This window comes from Elephas maximus, chromosome 16 (genome assembly GCF_024166365.1).
Source record: "Elephas maximus indicus isolate mEleMax1 chromosome 16, mEleMax1 primary haplotype, whole genome shotgun sequence".
NCBI classification, from domain to species: Eukaryota; Metazoa; Chordata; class Mammalia; order Proboscidea; family Elephantidae; genus Elephas; species Elephas maximus.
The window spans coordinates 86,964,137-86,980,391 of record NC_064834.1 but is presented as its reverse complement, the minus strand read 5'-3'; positions in this window follow the sequence as shown (position 1 = coordinate 86,980,391).

Here is a 16,255-nt window from a genome sequence, read left to right as displayed (position 1 = left end):
CTGAATGAACACATCCAGAGAGGGGCCATAGATGCTGAGGAAGGGCGCCTTGCCTACTGATATGGTAGCGTAAGTGGAAAAGAGGTAGCTGCCTGCTGGCCGAGTGTGTCGAACGTGTCCACGTGAGGGGCTGCCTAGTGTGAAGTGATTCCCTGGGTGGCCTCGAATTTGTGGCCCAAAACAGAAGGGGCCGTTGTGTGTCCGTGGGTGAAATGGAGGGCTCTGCGGAACTGGCCGGTTAGGCTGGACCTCTCCTATTGGCTCAGTGTTTGTGACCCGTCCCCGTGAGAAGTTCCGGCCAGCCTTCCGGTGGCCGTCTCCATGGTGATTGGGAAAGAAGCCTTAGGCCCCGCACTCAGCCTTCAGCTGGCCTACCTGGCCTCTTTCCCCTCATCTAGACCGCTGTGTGGATGAAAGAAAGAATGTCGGCCAATGACCACATGTCCTCATTGCCTTTGAAGGATTAGTCTCCTTGCCTGGGCAGAAGACAGCCATCGTCAGCCTGAGCCTAGACACCTAGTGACCTGTGACACTGCAGGCAGTGACAGATGTTCATCTTCATGCTCAAGTATCCGCAGGTGGCGGATTCAGAGTGGTCGGAGAAGAAGTGTCACTAGGGATCACACAGTCACGAGGGCACGGGCCAAAGGTCAGGGAAAATAGCTGAGGTCGTGGAGCTCTAGCAGAGCCAGTCTAGGGCCCAGGCCTCCCTCCTGTACGTGGCAAAGAGGTGATCCATATGCCGCCATGCGCAGACCCTGGACTGCTGGGGCCCTGGATGCCCGGATTTCGGCCTTATCCTCGGAGAAGTGACACACATGCACTGTGCCAGCGGAGGCTGTGGCCCAGCAGAGGGCAAACTCTTGAAGATGGGGGCTTCGGTTGACTTTGCCTGTGCTCTCCTTTGGCTGAGTGACATCGTGTGTTTCCTAGCCGGAGAAGGCATTCGTGGAGAGAGGCGGATTCCATGTGTGCAGGCAAAGTGTGTGCTGAGATGATGAGTCGCTGGAGACCAGGGTGGACTCTTCAGACCCAGGATAGGCCTCTGGCAGGTATGTGTCAATGTTTTCTGCCCGTGGCACTCAGCCGGGTATTTGCATACAATGTTACGAGCGGAATTAGTAGTCTCCGGAGAGGCTGCCACATGTCAGCAAGCTTCACCTGGCCAGGATCAGCCCGTGATGCAGGTCCCCAGTCAATGGCTACTCTCTAGACCTTCCAGATAGACTAGCAGATCTTCTCTACCCATGGGCAAGCAGGAGAGCCAGAGGCCTTCCCCCTTTGCTCTTTCATCTCTAGGCCCTCTGTCAGGCATTCCAAGGTGTCAAGTGACAAGGGGGAGAAGGAAGAGATTTCAGAGAAGGAACACGTCCAGAGAGAGGCAAGAGATGCTGAGTGGGGAAGCCTTGCGTACTGCTATCCTCAGGAAAGTGGGAAAGAGGTACCTGGCCTGCTCTGCCAATGGCCTGAAGCAGTCCGCACCAGGGGCTCCCTTGTGCCTGCGTAGGCTTTCCCAGGGTGTGCTCAAATCCTGTGGCCACTAGGTGTCATGGGTCACAGTGGAGGGCCCTGTGTCATCTGCCTGGCGGGCCAGATCTCTACCATTGGCTGAGTCTTGTCACAAGGCCCATCTTAAGGTCCGCCCACTCTTCCGGTGGGGGGACTGTCTCCATGGTGATGGCCGAGAAGCCTCAGCCCCGCCCACCTGGCCTTGACTTCAGCTACCGGGCCCGCTGACCCTCACTCAGACCTCTGTGTTGATCAAAATGAATGTTCCCCAGTGCCCAGGTGTCAGTCAGCATCTGGGGTATAGGAATCGGGATCTTGCCTGGGGCAGAAGGCAGCCTAGGTCAGCTGGTACCTGGAAGTCTGGTGATTTGTGACACTGCTGCCAGTGACAAATGGTGACTCCCACACTCACATATCCCCTGGTGGCAGAATGATAGTGATGGGTGGAGAAAGATGGCTGCGGAGCACACGTTCAATGGGGCACCAGCCAAAGCAAAGGCCAGGGCCAGTAGTGGACGTCGTGGAGCTGAATGGCGAGGCAGTGAAGGGCCCAAGGATCCCTCCTGTATGCGGCAAACAGGTCATCCGTGTCCCCACGTCCATAAACCATTGGACTGCTGGGGCCCTGACTGCCAAGATGTCGGCCTGGCCTTCGGAGCCTGGCCGCATACGCGGCCTTGCCCCGGAGGCGGGGACATGTAGACAGCAAACATTTGGAAAATGGCGGTGTTTCCTCGATTTCCCTGGCATCGGCCTTTTTGAGTGGCTTGCTTTTTTTCCTGGTAGGATAAGGCCCTGACGGAGAAAGGCAGCATTATGTGTGCAGGAAAGGTGTGTGCTGAGAGGGTGACGACGTTGAGACCATGTTGGGATCTTCAGTCCAAGGAAAGGCCCCTGGCAGGTGTGGGTCAATGTTCTCTACCCATCCCACCCGGCGGTCGGAGGATCTCTTCCGGCCTATTCCCGCCCACGGGACCCTCCGTTTGGTGGTTTCTGGCATGCGGGACTCTCCGTTCGGGCCTTTCTGGCCTTCGGGACTCTTTTCGGGTCTCTTCTTGCCAGCGGGGCTCTTCCTTTGGGCCTCTTCTTGCCTGCAGAACTCTGTTCGGGCCTCTTCTTGCCTGCACAGCCCCTCTACTCGGGCCTATTTTTGCCTGCGGGACTCTGTCCAGGCCTATTGTTGCCCCCGGAAAACTCCTTTCGGTCCTATTCTGGCTTGTGGGACTCTGTTCGGGCCTATGCTTGCCTGCGGGAATCTTCTTTCAGGGTTATGCTGACCTGTGGGATTCTCAGTTTGGGCGTATTCTCGCCTGCAGGACATCTCTTCGGGCCTATTCTCGCTTGCGGGACCCTCCGTTCGGTCGTTTCTGGCCTGCGGGACTCTCCGTTCGGGCCTAATCTTGCCTTCAGGATTCTGCGTTCGGGCTTATTCTTGCTTGCCGGACAGTGTTCGGGGGTCTTGTTGCCTGCACGGCTCCTCTACTCGGGCCTCATTTTGCCTTCGGGACACCGTTCGGTCTATTCTTGGTCCGGGAATCTCCGTTCGGGCCTATGCTGGCCTGCTGGACTCTGTTCGGGCCTATGCTTGCCTGCGGGAATGACCGTTCGGGCCTATGTTGGCCTGCGGGACTCTCCGTTCGGGCCAATTCTCTGGAGCGGGACTTTAGTCGGGCCTACTCTTGCCTACGGGGCTCCTGTATTCTTGCCTCTGGGATTCTGTTCGGGCCTATTCTTGTCTGCGGGACTCTCCGTTTGAGCCTATTCTTGCCTGTGGGTTCTCCGTTCAGGGCTACTCTTGCCAGCGGGACTCTGTTCGTGCCTCATCTTGCCTGCATGGCTGCTCTACTCGGGCCTACTCTTGCCTGCGGGACTCTGTTCGGGCCTATCCTTGCTCTGGGAATCTCCGTTCGGGCATACCCTGGCCTGCGGGACTCCGTTCGGGCCTATTCTGGCCTGCGGGACTCTGTTTGGGCCTATGCTTGCCTGCAGGAATCTCTGTTCCGGCCTATTGTGGCCTGCAGGACTCTCCGTTCGGGCCTATTCTGGCCTGCGGGACTCTGGGCCTATGCTTGCCTACGGGAATCTCCGTTCAGGCGTATGCTGGCCTGCGGTATTCTCAATTTGGGCATATTCTCTCGTCTGCGGGACTTTCCTTTGGGCCTATTCTCGCCTGCGCTACTCTCCGTTCGGGCCTATTCTTGCCTGCGGGACTCTCCGTTCCGGCCTATTCTTGCCTGCGGGTCTCTCCGTTCGGGACAATTCTGACCTGCAAAACTCTCCGTTCGGACCTAATCTAGCCTCTGGGAGTCTCCTTTGGGGTCTCCTGTTGCGTGCGGGGCTGCTCTATTCCAGCCTTTTGTGCTTACGGAGCTCCGATATTCGGTCCTGTTCTAGCATGCGGAGCTCCGCTACTCAGGCCTGATTGTGCGTGCGGGGCTCCGCTACTCGGGCCTGTTGGTGCATGCGGGGCTCCACTACTTGGGCCTGTTCGTGCATGCGGGGCTCCGCTACTCGGGTCTGTTCGTGCTTGCAGGGCTCTGGTCCTCGGGCCTGTCCGTGCGTGCGGGGCTCCGCTATTCAGGCCTGATAGTGTGTGCGGGGCTCCTCTATTCAGGCCTGTCCTTCCCTGCGGGACTCTATTCGGGCCTATACTACCCTGCGGGACTCTGTTCGGGCCTATTCTGGCCTGCGAGACCCTCGGTTCGCCCCTATCGTGGTCTGCGGGACCCTCGTTCGGGCCCATTCTCGCCTTCGAGACCCTCTGTTCGGGCTTTTCTGGCCCGCGGGACTCTCCGTTTGGGCCTATTCTTGTGAGCGGGTCTTTATTCGGGCCTATTTTTGCCTAAGGGCTCCTCTATTCGGGCCTATTGTGGCCTGCGGGACTCTCCGTTCGGGCCTATTCTCACCTGGGGAACTCTCCGTTCGGGCCTTTCTGGCCTTCGGGACTGTGTTCGGGTCTCTTCTTGCCAGCGGGGCTCTTCGTTTGGGCCTCTTCTTGCCTGCACAGCCCCTCTACTCGGGCCTATTTTTGCCTGCGGGACTCTGTCCAGGCCTATTGTTGCCCCCGGAAAACTCCGTTCGGTCCTATTCTGGCTTGTGGGACTCTGTTCGGGCCTATGCTTGCCTGCGGGAATCTTCTTTCAGGGTTATGCTGACCTGTGGGATTCTCAGTTTGGGCGTATTCTCGCCTGCAGGACATCTCTTCGGGCCTATTCTCGCCCGCGGGACCCTCCGTTCGGTCGTTTCTGGCCTGTGGGACTCTCCGTTCGGGCCTAATCTTGCCTGCAGGATTCTGCGTTCGGGCTTATTCTTGCTTGCCGGACAGTGTTCGGGCGTCTTGTTGCCTGCACGGCTCCTCTACTCGGGCCTCATTTTGCCTTCGGGACACCGTTCGGTCTATTCTTGGTCCGGGAATCTCCGTTCGGGCCTATGCTGGCCTGCTGGACTCTGTTCGGGCCTATGCTTGCCTGCGGGAATGACCGTTCGGGCCTATGTTGGCCTGCGGGACTCTCCGTTCGGGGCATTCTGGCCTGCGGGACTCTCCGTTCGGGCCTATTCTCTGGAGCGGGACTTAACTAGGGCCTATTCTTGCCTCCGGGAATCTCCGTTCTGGCCTGTTCGGGCCTGCGGGACTCTGTTCGGGCCTATGCTTGCCTGCAGGAATCTCTCTTCCGCCCTACTCTGGCCTGCGGGACTCTCCGTTCAGGCCTATTCTGGCCTGCGGGACTCTGTTCGGGCCTATTCTTGCTCCGGGAATCTCCGTTCGGGCGTACCCTGGCTTGCGGGACTCTGTTCGGGCCTATGCTTGCCTGCAGGAATCTCTGTTCTGGCCTATTCTGGCCTGCAGGACTCTCCGTTCGGGCTTATTCTGGCCTGCAGGACTCTGTTTGGGCCTATGCTTGCCTACGGGAATCTCCGTTCAGGCGTATGCTGGCCTGCGGGTCTCTCCGTTCGGGCCTATACTTCCCTGCGGGACTCTGTTCGGGCCTATTCTGGCCTGCGAGACCCTCGGTTCGCCCGTATCGTGGTCTGCGGGACCCTCGTTCGGGCCCATTCTCGCCTTCGAGACCCTCTGTTCGGGCTTTTCTGGCCCGCGGGACTCTCCGTTGGGGCCTATTCTTGTGAGCGGGTCTCTATTCGGGCCTATTTTTGCCTAAGGGCTCCTCTATTCGGGCCTATTGTGGCCTGCGGGACTCTCCGTTCGGGCCTATTCTCACCTGGGGAACTCTCCGTTCGGGCCTTTCTGGCCTTCGGGACTGTGTTCGGGTCTCTTCTTGCCAGCGGGGCTCTTCGTTTGGGCCTATTCTTGCCTGCAGGACTCTGTTCAGGCCTCTTCTTGCCTGCACAGCCCCTCTACTCGGGCCTATTTTTGCCTGCGGGACTCTGTCCAGGCCTATTGTTGCCCCCGGAAAACTCCGTTCGGTCCTATTCTGGCTTGTGGGACTCTGTTCGGGCCTATGCTTGCCTGCGGGAATCTTCTTTCAGGGTTATGCTGACCTGTGGGATTCTCAGTTTGGGCGTATTCTCGCCTGCAGGACATCTCTTCGGGCCTATTCTCGCCCGCGGGACCCTCCGTTCGGTCGTTTCTGGCCTGCGGGACTCTCCGTTCGGGCCTAATCTTGCCTTCAGGATTCTGCGTTCGGGCTTATTCTTGCTTGCCGGACAGTGTTCGGGCGTCTTGTTGCCTGCACGGCTCCTCTACTCGGGCCTCATTTTGCCTTCGGGACACCGTTCGGTCTATTCTTGGTCCGGGAATCTCCGTTCGGGCGTATGCTGGCCTGCTGGACTCTGTTCGGGCCTATGCTTGCCTGCAGGAATCTCTGTTCCGCCCTACTCTGGCCTGCGGGACTCTCCGTTCAGGCCTATTCTGGCCTGCGGGACTCTGTTCGGGCCTATTCTTGCTCCGGGAATCTCCGTTCGGGCGTACCCTGGCTTGCGGGACTCTGTTCGGGCCTATGCTTGCCTGCAGGAGTCTCTGTTCCGGCCTATTCTGGCCTGCAGGACTCTCCGTTCGGGCCTATTCTGGCCTGCAGGACTCTGTTTGGGCCTATGCTTGCCTACGGGAATCTCCGTTCAGGCGTATGCTGGCCTGCGGGTCTCTCCGTTCGGGGCTATTCTTGCCTGCGGGACTCTCCGTTTGGGCGTATCCTGGCCTGCGGGACTCTGTTCGGGCCTCTTCTTGCCCGCACGGCTCCTCTACTCGGGCCTATTTTTGCCTGTGGGACTCTATTGGGGCCTATTCTTGCCTCCGACAATCTCCGTTCGGGCCTATTCTGGCCTGCGGGACTCTTCGTTCGGGCCTAGGCTTCCCTTTGGCAATCTCCGTTCAGGCGTATGCTGGCCTGCGGGACTCTGTTCGGGCCTTTGGTTGCTTTCGGAAATCCCCGTTCTGGCCTATTCTGGCCTGCGGAATTCTGTTCGGGGCTATTCTTGCTCCGGGAATCTCTGTTCGGGACTATTCTGGCCTGTGGGACTCTGTTCGGGCCCATGCCTGCCTGCGGGGCTCTCTGTTCAGGCCTTTTTCGCCTACGGGACTCTCCGTTCGGGCCTATTCTCTGGAGCGGGACTTTAGTCGGGCCTACTCTTGCCTACGGGGCTCCTCTATTCTTGCCTCTGGGATTCTGTTCGGGCCTATTCTTGTCTGCGGGACTCTCCGTTTGAGCCTATTCTTGCGTGTGGGTTTTCCGTTCAGGGCTACTCTTGCCAGCGGGACTCTGTTCGTGCCTCATCTTGCCTGCATGGCTGCTCTACTCGGGCCTACTCTTGCCTGCGGGACTCTGTTCGGGCCTATCCTTGCTCTGGGAATCTCCGTTCGGGCATACCCTGGCCTGTGGGACTCCGTTCGGGCCTATTCTGGCCTGCGGGACTCTGTTTGGGCCTATGCTTGCCTGCAGGAATCTCTGTTCCGGCCTATTGTGGCCTGCAGGACTCTCCGTTCGGGCCTATTCTGGCCTGCGGGACTCTGTTTGGGCCTATGCTTGCCTACGGGAATCTCCGTTCAGGCGTATGCTGGCCTGCGGTATTCTCAATTTGGGCATATTCTCTCGCCTGCGGGACTTTCCTTTGGGCCTATTCTCGTCTGCGCAACTCTCCGTTCGGGCCTATTCTTGCCTGCGGGACTCTCCGTTCCGGCCTATTCTTGCCTGCGGGTCTCTCCGTTCGGGACAATTCTGACCTGCAAAACTCTCCGTTCGGACCTAATCTAGCCTCTGGGAGTCTCCTTTGGGGTCTCCTGTTGCGTGCGGGGCTGCTCTATTCCAGCCTTTTGTGCTTACGGAGCTCCGATATTCGGTCCTGTTCTAGCATGCGGAGCTCCGCTACTCAGGCCTGATTGTGCGTGCGGGGCTCCGCTACTCGGGCCTGTTGGTGCATGCGGGGCTCCACTACTTGGGCCTGTTCGTGCATGCGGGGCTCCGCTACTCGGGTCTGTTCGTGCTTGCAGGGCTCTGGTCCTCGGGCCTGTCCGTGCGTGCGGGGCTCCGCTATTCAGGCCTGATAGTGTGTGCGGGGCTCCTCTATTCAGGCCTGTCCTTCCCCGCGGGACTCTATTCCGGCCTATACTTCCCTGCGGGACTCTGTTCGGGCCTATTCTGGCCTGCGAGACCCTCGGTACGCCCCTATCGTGGTCTGCGGGACCCTCGTTCGGGCCCATTCTCGCCTTCGAGACCCTCTGTTCGGGCTTTTCTGGCCCGCGGGACTCTCCGTTCGGGCCTATTCTTGTGAGCGGGTCTCTATTCGGGCCTATTTTTGCCTAAGGGCTCCTCTATTCGGGCCTATTGTGGCCTGCGGGACTCTCCGTTCGGGCCTATTCTCACCTGGGGAACTCTCCGTTCGGGCCTTTCTGGCCTTCGGGACTGTGTTCGGGTCTCTTCTTGCCAGCGGGGCTCTTCGTTTGGGCCTATTCTTGCCTGCAGGACTCTGTTCGGGCCTCTTCTTGCCTGCACAGCCCCTCTACTCGGGCCTATTTTTGCCTGCGGGACTCTGTCCAGGCCTATTGTTGCCCCCGGAAAACTCCGTTCGGTCCTATTCTGGCTTGTGGGACTCTGTTCGGGCCTATGCTTGCCTGCGGGAATCTTCTTTCAGGGTTATGCTGACCTGTGGGATTCTCAGGTTGGGCGTATTCTCGCCTGCAGGACATCTCTTCGGGCCTATTCTCGCCCGCGGGACCCTCCGTTCGGTCGTTTCTGGCCTGCGGGACTCTCCGTTCGGGCCTAATCTTGCCTTCAGGATTCTGCGTTCGGGCTTATTCTTGCTTGCCGGACAGTGTTCGGGCGTCTTGTTGCCTGCACGGCTCCTCTACTCGGGCCTCATTTTGCCTTCGGGACACCGTTCGGTCTATTCTTGGTCCGGGAATCTCCGTTCGGGCCTATGCTGGCCTGCTGGACTCTGTTCGGGCCTATGCTTGCCCGCGGGAATGACCGTTCGGGCCTATGTTGGCCTGCGGGACTCTCCGTTCGGGCCATTCTGGCCTGCGGGACTCTCCGTTCGGGCCTATTCTCTGGAGCGGGACTTTACTCGGGCCTATTCTTGCCTCCGGGGCTCCTCTATTCTTGCCTATTCTTGCCTCCGGGAATCTCCGTTCTGGCCTGTTCGGGCCTGCGGGACTCTGTTCGGGCCTATGCTTGCCTGCAGGAATCTCTCTTCCGCCCTACTCTGGCCTGCGGGACTCTCCGTTCAGGCCTATTCTGGCCTGCGGGACTCTGTTCGGGCCTATTCTTGCTCCGGGAATCTCCGGTCGGGCGTACCCTGGCTTGCGGGACTCTGTTCGGGCCTATTCTTGCCTGCCGGAATCTCTGTTCTGGCCTATTCTGTCCTGCAGGACTCTCCGTTCGGGCCTATTCTGGCCTGCAGGACTCTGTTTGGGCCTCTGCTTGCCTGCGGGAATCTCCGTTCAGGCGTATGCAGGCCTGCGGGTCTCTCCGTTCGGGCCTATACTTCCCTGCGGGAGTCTGTTCGGGCCTCTTCTTGCCCGCACGGCTCCTCTACTCGGGCCTATTTTTGCCTGTGGGACTCTATTGGGGCCTATTCTTGCCTCCGACAATCTCCGTTCAGGCCTATTCTGGCCTGCGGGACTCTTCGTTCGGGCCTAGGCTTCCCTTTGGCAATCTCCGTTCAGGCGTATGCTGGCCTGCGGGACTCTGTTCGGGCCTTTGGTTGCTTTCGGAAATCCCCGTTCTGGCCTATTCTGGCCTGCGGAATTCTGTTCGGGGCTATTCTTGCTCCGGGAATCTCTGTTCGGGACTATTCTGGCCTGTGGGACTCTGTTCGGGCCCATGCCTGCCTGCGGGGCTCTCTGTTCAGGCCTTTTTCTCCTACGGTACTCTCCGTTTGGGCGTATTCTCTGGAGCGCGACTTTAGTCGGGCCTACTCTTGCCTACGGGGCTCCTCTATTCTTGCCTCTGGGATTCTGTTCGGGCCTATTCTTGTCTGCGGGACTCTCCGTTTGAGCCTATTCTTGCCTGTGGGTTCTCCGTTCAGGGCTACTCTTGCCAGCGGGACTCTGTTCGTGCCTCATCTTGCCTGCATGGCTGCTCTACTCGGGCCTACTCTTGCCTGGGGGACTCTGTTCAGGCCTATCCTTGCTCTGGGAATCTCCGTTCGGGCATACCCTGGCCTGCGGGACTCCGTTCGGGCCTATTCTGGCCTGCGGGACTCTGTTTGGGCCTATGCTTGCCTGCAGGAATCTCTGTTCCGGCCTATTGTGGCCTGCAGGACTCTCCGTTCGGGCCTATTCTGGCCTGCGGGACTCTGTTTGGGCCTATGCTTGCCTACGGGAATCTCCGTTCAGGCGTATGCTGGCCTGCGGTATTCTCAATTTGGGCATATTCTCTCGTCTGCGGGACTTTCCTTTGGGCCTATTCTCGCCTGCGCAACTCTCCGTTCGGGCCTATTCTTGCCTGCGGGACTCTCCGTTCCGGCCTATTCTTGCCTGCGGGTCTCTCCGTTCGGGACAATTCTGACCTGCAAAACTCTCCGTTCGGACCTAATCTAGCCTCTGGGAGTCTCCTTTGGGGTCTCCTGTTGCGTGCGGGGCTGCTCTATTCCAGCCTTTTGTGCTTACGGAGCTCCGATATTCGGTCCTGTTCTAGCATGCGGAGCTCCGCTACTCAGGCCTGATTGTGCGTGCGGGGCTCCGCTACTCGGGCCTGTTGGTGCATGCGGGGCTCCACTACTTGGGCCTGTTCGTGCATGCGGGGCTCCGCTACTCGGGTCTGTTCGTGCTTGCAGGGCTCTGGTCCTCGGGCCTGTCCGTGCGTGCGGGGCTCCGCTATTCAGGCCTGATAGTGTGTGCGGGGCTCCTCTATTCAGGCCTGTCCTTCCCTGCGGGACTCTATTCGGGCCTATACTACCCTGCGGGACTCTGTTCGGGCCTATTCTGGCCTGCGAGACCCTCGGTTCGCCCCTATCGTGGTCTGCGGGACCCTCGTTCGGGCCCATTCTCGCCTTCGAGACCCTCTGTTCGGGCTTTTCTGGCCCGCGGGACTCTCCGTGTGGGCCTATTCTTTTGAGCGGGTCTCTATTCGGGCCTATTTTTGCCTAAGGGCTCCTCTATTCGGGCCTATTGTGGCCTGCGGGACTCTCCGTTCGGGCCTATTCTCACCTGGGGAACTCTCCGTTCGGGCCTTTCTGGCCTTCGGGACTGTGTTCGGGTCTCTTCTTGCCAGCGGGGCTCTTCGTTTGGGCCTCTTCTTGCCTGCACAGCCCCTCTACTCGGGCCTATTTTTGCCTGCGGGACTCTGTCCAGGCCTATTGTTGCCCCCGGAAAACTCCGTTCGGTCCTATTCTGGCTTGTGGGACTCTGTTCGGGCCTATGCTTGCCTGCGGGAATCTTCTTTCAGGGTTATGCTGACCTGTGGGATTCTCAGTTTGGGCGTATTCTCGCCTGCAGGACATCTCTTCGGGCCTATTCTCGCCCGCGGGACCCTCCGTTCGGTCGTTTCTGGCCTGTGGGACTCTCCGTTCGGGCCTAATCTTGCCTGCAGGATTCTGCGTTCGGGCTTATTCTTGCTTGCCGGACAGTGTTCGGGCGTCTTGTTGCCTGCACGGCTCCTCTACTCGGGCCTCATTTTGCCTTCGGGACACCGTTCGGTCTATTCTTGGTCCGGGAATCTCCGTTCGGGCCTATGCTGGCCTGCTGGACTCTGTTCGGGCCTATGCTTGCCTGCGGGAATGACCGTTCGGGCCTATGTTGGCCTGCGGGACTCTCCGTTCGGGGCATTCTGGCCTGCGGGACTCTCCGTTCGGGCCTATTCTCTGGAGCGGGACTTAACTAGGGCCTATTCTTGCCTCCGGGAATCTCCGTTCTGGCCTGTTCGGGCCTGCGGGACTCTGTTCGGGCCTATGCTTGCCTGCAGGAATCTCTCTTCCGCCCTACTCTGGCCTGCGGGACTCTCCGTTCAGGCCTATTCTGGCCTGCGGGACTCTGTTCGGGCCTATTCTTGCTCCGGGAATCTCCGTTCGGGCGTACCCTGGCTTGCGGGACTCTGTTCGGGCCTATGCTTGCCTGCAGGAATCTCTGTTCTGGCCTATTCTGGCCTGCAGGACTCTCCGTTCGGGCTTATTCTGGCCTGCAGGACTCTGTTTGGGCCTATGCTTGCCTACGGGAATCTCCGTTCAGGCGTATGCTGGCCTGCGGGTCTCTCCGTTCGGGCCTATACTTCCCTGCGGGACTCTGTTCGGGCCTATTCTGGCCTGCGAGACCCTCGGTTCGCCCGTATCGTGGTCTGCGGGACCCTCGTTCGGGCCCATTCTCGCCTTCGAGACCCTCTGTTCGGGCTTTTCTGGCCCGCGGGACTCTCCGTTGGGGCCTATTCTTGTGAGCGGGTCTCTATTCGGGCCTATTTTTGCCTAAGGGCTCCTCTATTCGGGCCTATTGTGGCCTGCGGGACTCTCCGTTCGGGCCTATTCTCACCTGGGGAACTCTCCGTTCGGGCCTTTCTGGCCTTCGGGACTGTGTTCGGGTCTCTTCTTGCCAGCGGGGCTCTTCGTTTGGGCCTATTCTTGCCTGCAGGACTCTGTTCAGGCCTCTTCTTGCCTGCACAGCCCCTCTACTCGGGCCTATTTTTGCCTGCGGGACTCTGTCCAGGCCTATTGTTGCCCCCGGAAAACTCCGTTCGGTCCTATTCTGGCTTGTGGGACTCTGTTCGGGCCTATGCTTGCCTGCGGGAATCTTCTTTCAGGGTTATGCTGACCTGTGGGATTCTCAGTTTGGGCGTATTCTCGCCTGCAGGACATCTCTTCGGGCCTATTCTCGCCCGCGGGATCCTCCGTTCGGTCGTTTCTGGCCTGTGGGACTCTCCGTTCGGGCCTAATCTTGCCTGCAGGATTCTGCGTTCGGGCTTATTCTTGCTTGCCGGACAGTGTTCGGGCGTCTTGTTGCCTGCACGGCTCCTCTACTCGGGCCTCATTTTGCCTTCGGGACACCGTTCGGTCTATTCTTGGTCCGGGAATCTCCGTTCGGGCCTATGCTGGCCTGCTGGACTCTGTTCGGGCCTATGCTTGCCTGCGGGAATGACCGTTCGGGCCTATGTTGGCCTGCGGGACTCTCCGTTCGGGGCATTCTGGCCTGCGGGACTCTCCGTTCGGGCCTATTCTCTGGAGCGGGACTTAACTAGGGCCTATTCTTGCCTCCGGGAATCTCCGTTCTGGCCTGTTCGGGCCTGCGGGACTCTGTTCGGGCCTATGCTTGCCTGCAGGAATCTCTCTTCCGCCCTACTCTGGCCTGCGGGACTCTCCGTTCAGGCCTATTCTGGCCTGCGGGACTCTGTTCGGGCCTATTCTTGCTCCGGGAATCTCCGTTCGGGCGTACCCTGGCTTGCGGGACTCTGTTCGGGCCTATGCTTGCCTGCAGGAATCTCTGTTCTGGCCTATTCTGGCCTGCAGGACTCTCCGTTCGGGCTTATTCTGGCCTGCAGGACTCTGTTTGGGCCTATGCTTGCCTACGGGAATCTCCGTTCAGGCGTATGCTGGCCTGCGGGTCTCTCCGTTCGGGCCTATACTTCCCTGCGGGACTCTGTTCGGGCCTATTCTGGCCTGCGAGACCCTCGGTTCGCCCGTATCGTGGTCTGCGGGACCCTCGTTCGGGCCCATTCTCGCCTTCGAGACCCTCTGTTCGGGCTTTTCTGGCCCGCGGGACTCTCCGTTGGGGCCTATTCTTGTGAGCGGGTCTCTATTCGGGCCTATTTTTGCCTAAGGGCTCCTCTATTCGGGCCTATTGTGGCCTGCGGGACTCTCCGTTCGGGCCTATTCTCACCTGGGGAACTCTCCGTTCGGGCCTTTCTGGCCTTCGGGACTGTGTTCGGGTCTCTTCTTGCCAGCGGGGCTCTTCGTTTGGGCCTATTCTTGCCTGCAGGACTCTGTTCAGGCCTCTTCTTGCCTGCACAGCCCCTCTACTCGGGCCTATTTTTGCCTGCGGGACTCTGTCCAGGCCTATTGTTGCCCCCGGAAAACTCCGTTCGGTCCTATTCTGGCTTGTGGGAATCTGTTCGGGCCTATGCTTGCCTGCGGGAATCTTCTTTCAGGGTTATGCTGACCTGTGGGATTCTCAGTTTGGGCGTATTCTCGCCTGCAGGACATCTCTTCGGGCCTATTCTCGCCCGCGGGACCCTCCGTTCGGTCGTTTCTGGCCTGCGGGACTCTCCGTTCGGGCCTAATCTTGCCTTCAGGATTCTGCGTTCGGGCTTATTCTTGCTTGCCGGACAGTGTTCGGGCGTCTTGTTGCCTGCACGGCTCCTCTACTCGGGCCTCATTTTGCCTTCGGGACACCGTTCGGTCTATTCTTGGTCCGGGAATCTCCGTTCGGGCGTATGCTGGCCTGCTGGACTCTGTTCGGGCCTATGCTTGCCTGCAGGAATCTCTGTTCCGCCCTACTCTGGCCTGCGGGACTCTCCGTTCAGGCCTATTCTGGCCTGCGGGACTCTGTTCGGGCCTATTCTTGCTCCGGGAATCTCCGTTCGGGCGTACCCTGGCTTGCGGGACTCTGTTCGGGCCTGTGCTTGCCTGCAGGACTCTCCGTTCGGGCCTATTCTGGCCTGCAGGACTCTTTTTGGGCCTATGCTTGCCTACGGGAATCTCCGTTCATGCGTATGCTGGCCTGCGGGTCTCTCCGTTCGGGGCTATTCTTGCCTGCGGGACTCTCCGTTTGGGCGTATCCTGGCCTGCGGGACTCTGTTCGGGCCTCTTCTTGCCCGCACGGCTCCTCTACTCGGGCCTATTTTTGCCTGTGGGACTCTATTGGGGCCTATTCTTGCCTCCGACAATCTCCGTTCGGGCCTATTCTGGCCTGCGGGACTCTTCGTTCGGGCCTAGGCTTCCCTTTGGCAATCTCCGTTCAGGCGTATGCTGGCCTGCGGGACTCTGTTCGGGCCTTTGGTTGCTTTCGGAAATCCCCGTTCTGGCCTATTCTGGCCTGCGGAATTCTGTTCGGGGCTATTCTTGCTCCGGGAATCTCTGTTCGGGACTATTCTGGCCTGTGGGACTCTGTTCGGGCCCATGCCTGCCTGCGGGGCTCTCTGTTCAGGCCTTTTTCGCCTACGGGACTCTCCGTTCGGGCCTATTCTCTGGAGCGGGACTTTAGTCGGGCCTACTCTTGCCTACGGGGCTCCTCTATTCTTGCCTCTGGGATTCTGTTCGGGCCTATTCTTGTCTGCGGGACTCTCCGTTTGAGCCTATTCTTGCGTGTGGGTTTTCCGTTCAGGGCTACTCTTGCCAGCGGGACTCTGTTCGTGCCTCATCTTGCCTGCATGGCTGCTCTACTCGGGCCTACTCTTGCCTGCGGGACTCTGTTCGGGCCTATCCTTGCTCTGGGAATCTCCGTTCGGGCATACCCTGGCCTGTGGGACTCCGTTCGGGCCTATTCTGGCCTGCGGGACTCTGTTTGGGCCTATGCTTGCCTGCAGGAATCTCTGTTCCGGCCTATTGTGGCCTGCAGGACTCTCCGTTCGGGCCTATTCTGGCCTGCGGGACTCTGTTTGGGCCTATGCTTGCCTACGGGAATCTCCGTTCAGGCGTATGCTGGCCTGCGGTATTCTCAATTTGGGCATATTCTCTCGCCTGCGGGACTTTCCTTTGGGCCTATTCTCGCCTGCGCAACTCTCCGTTCGGGCCTATTCTTGCCTGCAGGACTCTCCGTTCCGGCCTATTCTTGCCTGCGGGTCTCTCCGTTCGGGACAATTCTGACCTGCAAAACTCTCCGTTCGGACCTAATCTAGCCTCTGGGAGTCTCCTTTGGGGTCTCCTGTTGCGTGCGGGGCTGCTCTATTCCAGCCTTTTGTGCTTACGGAGCTCCGATATTCGGTCCTGTTCTAGCATGCGGAGCTCCGCTACTCAGGCCTGATTGTGCGTGCGGGGCTCCGCTACTCGGGCCTGTTGGTGCATGCGGGGCTCCACTACTTGGGCCTGTTCGTGCATGCGGGGCTCCGCTACTCGGGTCTGTTCGTGCTTGCAGGGCTCTGGTCCTCGGGCCTGTCCGTGCGTGCGGGGCTCCGCTATTCAGGCCTGATAGTGTGTGCGGGGCTCCTCTATTCAGGCCTGTCCTTCCCCGCGGGACTCTATTCCGGCCTATACTTCCCTGCGGGACTCTGTTCGGGCCTATTCTGGCCTGCGAGACCCTCGGTTCGCCCCTATCGTGGTCTGCGGGACCCTCGTTCGGGCCCATTCTCGCCTTCGAGACCCTCTGTTCGGGCTTTTCTGGCCCGCGGGACTCTCCGTTCGGGCCTATTCTTGTGAGCGGGTCTCTATTCGGGCC